Source organism: Macaca nemestrina, chromosome X (genome assembly GCF_043159975.1).
Source record: "Macaca nemestrina isolate mMacNem1 chromosome X, mMacNem.hap1, whole genome shotgun sequence".
In the NCBI taxonomy this organism is placed as follows: Eukaryota; Metazoa; Chordata; class Mammalia; order Primates; family Cercopithecidae; genus Macaca; species Macaca nemestrina.
Genome location: NC_092145.1, coordinates 98,186,979 through 98,195,863, shown reverse-complemented (window position 1 = coordinate 98,195,863; position 8,885 = coordinate 98,186,979).

The window sequence follows — 8,885 nt, the reverse complement described above, 5'->3', positions numbered from 1 at the left end:
ATCATCTCACAGAGTTACAGCTTTCCAGTCAAGAAGCCGTTCGCTAAGACATTTCTTGTGGAATTGGCAAGGTGATATTTGGAAGCCCTTAGAGGGCTATGGTGAAAAAGGAAATATCCTCAGATGAAATCTGGAAAGAAGCTTTCTGAGAAACTGCTTAGTGTTCTGTTAATTCATCTCAGAGAGTTACATCTGTATTTCGTGGATCTCTTTGCTAGCCTTATTTCTGTGGAATCTGAGAACAGATATTTCGGATCCCTTTGAAGACTATAGGGCCAAAGGAAATATCCTCCGATAACAAAGAGAAAGAAGCTTTCTGAGAAACTTCTTTGTGTTCTGTGAAATCATCTCACAGAGTTACAGCTTTCCCCTCAAGAAGCCTTTCGCTAAGACAGTTCTTGTACAATTGGCAAAGTGATATTTGGAAGCCCTTAGAGGGCTATGGTGAAAAAGGAAATATCCTCAGATGAAATCTGGAAAGAAGCTTTCTGAGAAACTGCTTAGTGTTCTGTTCATTCATCTCACAGAGTTACATCTGTATTTCGTGGATCTCTTTGCTAGCCTTATTTCTGTGGAATCTGAGAACAGATATTTCGGATCCCTTTGAAGACTATAGGGCCAAAGGAAATATCCTCCGATAACAAAGAGAAAGAAGCTTTCTGAGAAACTTGTTTGTGTTCTGTGAAATCAACTCACAGAGTTACAGTTTTCCCCTCAAGAAGCCTTTCGCTAAGACAGTTCTTGTGGAATTGGCAAAGTGATATTTGGAAGCCCATAGAGGGCTATGGTGAAAAAGGAAATATCCTCAGATGAAATCTGGAAAGAAGCTTTCTGAGAAACTGCTTAGTGTTCTGTTAATTCATCTCACAGAGTTACATCTGTATTTCGTGGATCTCTTTGCTAGCCTTATTTCTTTGGAATCTGAGAACAGATATTTCGGATCCCTTTGAAGACTATAGGGCCAAAGGAAATATCCTCCGATAACAAAGAGAAAGAAGCTTTCTGAGAAACTTCTTTGTGTTCTGTGAAATCATCTCACAGAGTTACAGCTTTCCCCTCAAGAAGCCTTTCGCTAAGACAGTTCTTGTGGAATTGGCAAAGTGATATTTGGAAGCCCATAGAGGGCTATGGTGAAAAAGGAAATATCCTCAGATGAAATCTGGAAAGAAGCTTTCTGAGAAACTGCTCTGTGATGTGTGACTTCCACTCACAGAGTTATATCTGTATTTCGTGGATCTCTTTGCTAGCCTTATTTCTGTGGAATCTGAGAACAGATATTTCGGATCCCTTTGAAGACTATAGGGCCAAAGGAAATATCCTCCGATAACAAAGAGAAAGAAGCTTTCTGAGAAACTTCTTTGTGTTCTGTGAAATCATCTCACAGAGTTACGGTTCTCCCCTTAAGAAGCCTTTCGCTAAGACAGTTCTTGTGGAATTGGCAAAGTGATATTTGGAAGCCCATAGAGGGCTATGGTGAAAAAGGAAATATCCTCAGATGAAATCTGGAAAGAAGCTTTCTGAGAAACTGCTTAGTGTTCTGTTAATTCATCTCACAGAGTTACATCTGTATTTCGTGCACCTCTTTGCTAGCCTTATTTCTGTGGAATCTGAGAACAGATATTTCGGATCCCTTTGAAGACTATAGGGCCAAAGGAAATATCCTCCGATAACAGAGAGAAAGAAGCTTACTGAGAAACTTCTTTGTGTTTTGTGAAATCATGTCACAGAGTTACAGCTTTCCCTTCAAGAAGCCTTTTGCTAAGACAGTTCTTGTGGAATTGGCAAAGTGATATTTGGAAGCCCATAGAGGGCTATGGTAAAAAAGTAAATATCCTCATATGAAATCTGGAAAGAAGCTTTCTGAGAAACTGCTTAGTGTTCTGTTAATTCATCTCACAGAGTTACATCTCTATTTCGTGGATCTCTTTGCTAGCCTTATTTCTGTGGAATCTGAGAACAGATATTTCGGATCCCTTTGAAGACTATAGGGCCAAAGGAAATATCCTCCGATAACAAAGAGAAAGAAGCTTTCTGAGAAACTTCTTTGTGTTCCGTGAAATCATCTCACAGAGTTACACCTTTCCACTAAAGAAGCCTTTCGCTAAGACAGTTCTTGTGGAATTGGCAAAGTGATATTTGGAAGCCCATAGAGGGCTATGGTGAAAAAGGAAATATCCTCAGATGAAATCTGGAAAGAAGCTTTCTGAGAAACTGCTTAGTTTTCTGTTAATTCATCTCACAGAGTTACATCTGTATTTCGTGGATCTCTTTGCTAGCCTTATTTCTGTGGAATCTGAGAACTGATACTTCGGATCCCTTTGAAGCCTATAGGGCCAAAGGAAATATCCTCCGATAACAAAGAGAAAGAAGCTTTCTGAGAAACTTCTTTGTGTTCCGTGAAATCATCTCACAGAGTTACACCTTTCCACTAAAGAAGCCTTTCGCTAAGACAGTTCTTGTGGAATTGGCAAAGTGATATTTGGAAGCCCATAGAGGGCTATGGTGAAAAAGGAAATATCCTCAGATGAAATCTGGAAAGAAGCTTTCTGAGAAACTGCTCTGTGATGTGTGACTTCGACTCACAGAGTTACATCTGTATTTCATGCATCTCTTTGCTAGCCTTATTTCTGTGGAATCTGAGAACAGATATTTCGGATCCCTTTGAAGACTATAGGGCCAAAGGAAATATCCTCCGATAACAAAGAGAAAGAAGCTTTCTGAGAAACTTCTTTGTGTTCTGTGAAATCATCTCACAGAGTTACAGCTTTCCCCTCAAGAAGCCTTTCGCTAAGACAGTTCTTGTGGAATTGGCAAAGTGATATTTGGAAGCCCATAGAGGGCTATGGTGAAAAAGGAAATATCCACAGATGAAATCTGGAAAGAAGCTTTCTGAGAAAATGCTTAGTGTTCTGTTAATTCATCTCACAGAGTTACATCTGTATTTCGTGGATCTCTTTGCTAGCCTTATTTCTGTGGAATCTGAGAACAGATATTTCGGATCCCTTTGAAGACTATAGGGCCAAAGGAAATATCCTCCGATAACAAACAGAAAGAAGCTTTCTGAGAAACTTCTTTGTGTTCTGTGAAATCATCTCACAGAGTTACAGCTTTCCCCTCAAGAAGCCTTTCGCTAAGACAGTTCTTGTACAATTGGCAAAGTGATATTTGGAAACCCTTAGAGGGCTATGGTGAAAAAGGAAATATCCACAGATGAAATCTGGAAAGAAGCTTTCTGAGAAACTGCTTAGTGTTCTGTTCATTCATCTCACAGAGTTACATCTGTATTTCGTGGATCTCTTTGTTAGCCTTATTTCTGTGGAATCTGAGAACAGATATTTCGGATCCCTTTGAAGACTATAGGGCCAAAGGAAATATCCTCCGATAACAAAGAGAAAGAAGCTTTCTGAGAAACTTCTTTGTGTTCTGTGAAATCAACTAACAGAGTTACAGTTTTCCCCTCAAGAAGCCTTTCGCTAAGACAGTTCTTGTGGAATTGGCAAAGTGATATTTGGAAGCCCATAGAGGGCTATGGTGAAAAAGGAAATATCCTCAGATGAAATCTGGAAAGAAGCTTTCTGAGAAACTGCTCTGTGATGTGTGACTTCCACTCACAGAGTTATATCTGTATTTCGTGGATCTCTTTGCTAGCCTTATTTCTGTGGAATCTGAGAACAGATATTTCGGATCCCTTTGAAGACTATAGGGCCAAAGGAAATATCCTCCGATAACAAAGAGAAAGAAGCTTTCTGAGAAACTTCTTTGTGTTCTGTGAAATCAACTTACAGAGTTACAGCTTTCCCCTCAAGAAGCCTTTCGCTAAGACAGTTCTTGTGGAATTGGCAAAGTGATATTTGGAAGCCCATAGAGGGCTATGGTGAAAAAGGAAATATCCTCAGATGAAATCTGGAAAGAAGCTTTCTGAGAAACTGCTTAGTGTTCTGTTAATTCATCTCACAGAGTTACATCTGTATTTCGTGCACCTCTTTGCTAGCCTTATTTCTGTGGAATCTGAGAACAGATATTTCGGATCGCTTTGAAGACTATAGGGCCAAAGGAAATATCCTCCGATAACAAAGAGAAAGAAGCTTACTGAGAAACTTCTTTGTGTTTTGTGAAATCATCTCACAGAGTTACAGCTTTCCCTTCAAGAAGCCTTTCGCTAAGACAGTTCTTGTGGAATTGGCAAAGTGATATTTGGAAGCCCATAGAGGGCTATGTTGAAAAAGGAAATATCCTCAGATGAAATCTGGAAAGAAGCTTTCTGAGAAACTGCTTAGTGTTCTGTTAATTCATCTCACAGAGTTACATCTGTATTTCGTGGATCTCTTTGCTAGCCTTATTTCTGTGGAATCTGAGAACAGATACTTCGGATCCCTTTGAAGACTATAGGGCCAAAGGAAATATCCTCCGATAACAAAGAGAAAGAAGCTTTCTGAGAAACTTCTTTGTGTTCTGTGAAATCATCTCACAGAGTTACACCTTTCCACTAAAGAAGCCTTTCGCTAAGACAGTTCTTGTGGAATTGGCAAAGTGATATTTGGAAGCCCATAGAGGGCTATGGTGAAAAAGGAAATATCCTCAGATGAAATCTGGAAATAAGCTTTCTGAGAAACTGCTCTGTGATGTGTGACTTCCACTCACAGAGTTACATCTGTATTTCGTGGATCTCTTTGCTAGCCTTATTTCTGTGGAATCTGAGAACAGATATTTCGGATCCCTTTGAAGACTATAGGGCCAAAGGAAATATCCTCCGATAACAAAGAGAAAGAAGCTTTCTGAGATACTTCTTTGTGTTCCGTGAAATCATCTCACAGAGTTACAGCTTTCCAGTCAAGAAGCCTTTCGCTAAGACATTTCTTGTGGAATTGGCAAAGTGATATTTGGAAGCCCTTAGAGGGCTATGGTGAAAAAGGAAATATCCTCAGATGAAATCTGGAAAGAAGCTTTCTGAGAAACTGCTTAGTGTTCTGTTAATTCATCTCACAGAGTTACATCTGTATTTCGTGGATCTCTTTGCTAGCCTTATTTCTGTGGAATCTGAGAACAGATATTTCGGATCCGTATGAAGACTATAGGGCCAAAGGAAATATCCTCCGATAAAAAACAGAAAGAAGCTTTCTGAGAAACTTCTTTGTGTTCTGTGAAATCATCTCACAGAGTTACAGCTTTCCCCTCAAGAAGCCTTTCGCTAAGACAGTTCTTGTGGAATTGGCAAAGTGATATTTGGAAGCCCATAGAGGGCTATGGTGAAAAAGGAAATATCCTCAGATGAAATCTGGAAAGAAGCTTTCTGAGAAACTGCTTAGTGTTCTGTTAATTCATCTCACAGAGTTACATCTGTATTTCGTGCATCTCTTTGCTAGCCTTATTTCTGTGGAATCTGAGAACAGATATTTCGGATCCCTTTGAAGACTATAGGGCCAAAGGAAATATCCTCCGATAACAAAGAGAAAGAAACTTACTGAGAAACTTCTTGTGTTTTGTGAAATCATGTCACAGAGTTACAGCTTTCCCTTCAAGAAGCCTTTCGCTAAGACAGTTCTTGTGGAATTGGCAAAGTGATATTTGGAAGCCCTTAGAGGGCTATGGTAAAAAAGGAAATATCCTCATATGAAATCTGGAAAGAAGCTTTCTGAGAAACTGCTTAGTGTTCTGTTAATTCATCTCACAGAGTTACATCTGTATTTCGTGGATCTCTTTGCTAGCCTTATTTCTGTGGAATCTGACAACAGATACTTCGGATCCCTTTGAAGACTATAGGGCCAAAGGAAATATCCTCCGATAACAAAGAGAAAGAAGCTTTCTGAGAAACTTCTTTGTGTTCCGTGAAATCATCTCACAGAGTTACACCTTTCCACTAAAGAAGCCTTTCGCTAAGACAGTTCTTGTGGAATTGGCAAAGTGATATTTGGAAGCCCATAGAGGGCTATGGTGAAAAAGGAAATATCCTCAGATGAAATCTGGAAATAAGCTTTCTGAGAAACTGCTCTGTGATGTGTGACTTCCACTCACAGAGTTACATCTGTATTTCGTGGATCTCTTTGCTAGCCTTATTTCTGTGGAATCTGAGAACAGATATTTCGGATCCCTTTGAAGACTATAGGGCCAAAGGAAATATCCTTCGATAACAAAGAGAAAGAAGCTTTCTGAGATACTTCTTTGTGTTCCGTGAAATCATCTCACAGAGTTACAGCTTTCCAGTCAAGAAGCCTTTCGCTAAGACATTTCTTGTGGAATTGGCAAGGTGATATTTGGAAGCCCTCAGAGGGCTATGGTGAAAAAGGAAATATCCTAAGATGAAATCTGGAAAGAAGCTTTCTGAGAAACTGCTTAGTGTTCTGTTAATTCATCTCAGAGAGTTACATCTGTATTTCGTGGATCTCTTTGCTAGCCTTATTTCTGTGGAATCTGAGAACAGATATTTCGGATCCCTTTGAAGACTATAGGGCCAAAGGAAATATCCTCCGATAACAAAGAGAAAGAAGCTTTCTGAGAAACTTCTTTGTGTTCTGTGAAATCATCTCACAGAGTTACAGCTTTCCCCTCAAGAAGCCTTTCGCTAAGACAGTTCTTGTACAATTGGCAAAGTGATATTTGGAAGCCCTTAGAGGGCTATGGTGAAAAAGGAAATATCCTCAGATGAAATCTGGAAAGAAGCTTTCTGAGAAACTGCTTAGTGTTCTGTTCATTCATCTCACAGAGTTACATCTGTATTTCGTGGATCTCTTTGCTAGCCTTATTTCTGTGGAATCTGAGAACAGATATTTCGGATCCCTTTGAAGACTATAGGGCCAAAGGAAATATCCTCCGATAACAAAGAGAAAGAAGCTTTCTGAGAAACTTGTTTGTGTTCTGTGAAATCAACTCACAGAGTTACAGTTTTCCCCTCAAGAAGCCTTTCGCTAAGACAGTTCTTGTGGAATTGGCAAAGTGATATTTGGAAGCCCATAGAGGGCTATGGTGAAAAAGGAAATATCCTCAGATGAAATCTGGAAAGAAGCTTTCTGAGAAACTGCTTAGTGTTCTGTTAATTCATCTCACAGAGTTACATCTGTATTTCGTGGATCTCTTTGCTAGCCTTATTTCTGTGGAATCTGAGAACAGATATTTCGGATCCCTTTGAAGACTATAGGGCCAAAGGAAATATCCTCCGATAACAAAGAGAAAGAAGCTTTCTGAGAAACTTCTTTGTGTTCTGTGAAATCATCTCACAGAGTTACAGCTTTCCCCTCAAGAAGCCTTTCGCTAAGACAGTTCTTGTGGAATTGGCAAAGTGATATTTGGAAGCCCATAGAGGGCTATGGTGAAAAAGGAAATATCCTCAGATGAAATCTGGAAAGAAGCTTTCTGAGAAACTGCTCTGTGATGTGTGACTTCCACTCACAGAGTTATATCTGTATTTCGTGGATCTCTTTGCTAGCCTTATTTCTGTGGAATCTGAGAACAGATATTTCGGATCCCTTTGAAGACTATAGGGCCAAAGGAAATATCCTCCGATAACAAAGAGAAAGAAGCTTTCTGAGAAACTTCTTTGTGTTCTGTGAAATCATCTCACAGAGTTACGGTTCTCCCCTTAAGAAGCCTTTCGCTAAGACAGTTCTTGTGGAATTGGCAAAGTGATATTTGGAAGCCCATAGAGGGCTATGGTGAAAAAGGAAATATCCTCAGATGAAATCTGGAAAGAAGCTTTCTGAGAAACTGCTTAGTGTTCTGTTAATTCATCTCACAGAGTTACATCTGTATTTCGTGCACCTCTTTGCTAGCCTTATTTCTGTGGAATCTGAGAAGAGATATTTCGGATCCCTTTGAAGACTATAGGGCCAAAGGAAATATCCTCCGATAACAAAGAGAAAGAAGCTTACTGAGAAACTTCTTTGTGTTTTGTGAAATCATGTCACAGAGTTACAGCTTTCCCTTCAAGAAGCCTTTTGCTAAGACAGTTCTTGTGGAATTGGCAAAGTGATATTTGGAAGCCCATAGAGGGCTATGGTAAAAAAGGAAATATCCTCATATGAAATCTGGAAAGAAGCTTTCTGAGAAACTGCTTAGTGTTCTGTTAATTCATCTCACAGAGTTACATCTCTATTTCGTGGATCTCTTTGCTAGCCTTATTTCTGTGGAATCTGAGAACAGATATTTCGGATCCCTTTGAAGACTATAGGGCCAAAGGAAATATCCTCCGATAACAAAGAGAAAGAAGCTTTCTGAGAAACTTCTTTGTGTTCCGTGAAATCATCTCACAGAGTTACACCTTTCCACTAAAGAAGCCTTTCGCTAAGACAGTTCTTGTGGAATTGGCAAAGTGATATTTGGAAGCCCATAGAGGGCTATGGTGAAAAAGGAAATATCCTCAGATGAAATCTGGAAAGAAGCTTTCTGAGAAACTGCTTAGTTTTCTGTTAATTCATCTCACAGAGTTACATCTGTATTTCGTGGATCTCTTTGCTAGCCTTATTTCTGTGGAATCTGAGAACTGATACTTCGGATCCCTTTGAAGCCTATAGGGCCAAAGGAAATATCCTCCGATAACAAAGAGAAAGAAGCTTTCTGAGAAACTTCTTTGTGTTCCGTGAAATCATCTCACAGAGTTACACCTTTCCACTAAAGAAGCCTTTCGCTAAGACAGTTCTTGTGGAATTGGCAAAGTGATATTTGGAAGCCCATAGAGGGCTATGGTGAAAAAGGAAATATCCTCAGATGAAATCTGGAAAGAAGCTTTCTGAGAAACTGCTCTGTGATGTGTGACTTCGACTCACAGAGTTACATCTGTATTTCATGCATCTCTTTGCTAGCCTTATTTCTGTGGAATCTGAGAACAGATATTTCGGATCCCTTTGAAGACTATAGGGCCAAAGGAAATATCCTCCGATAACAAAGAGAAAGAA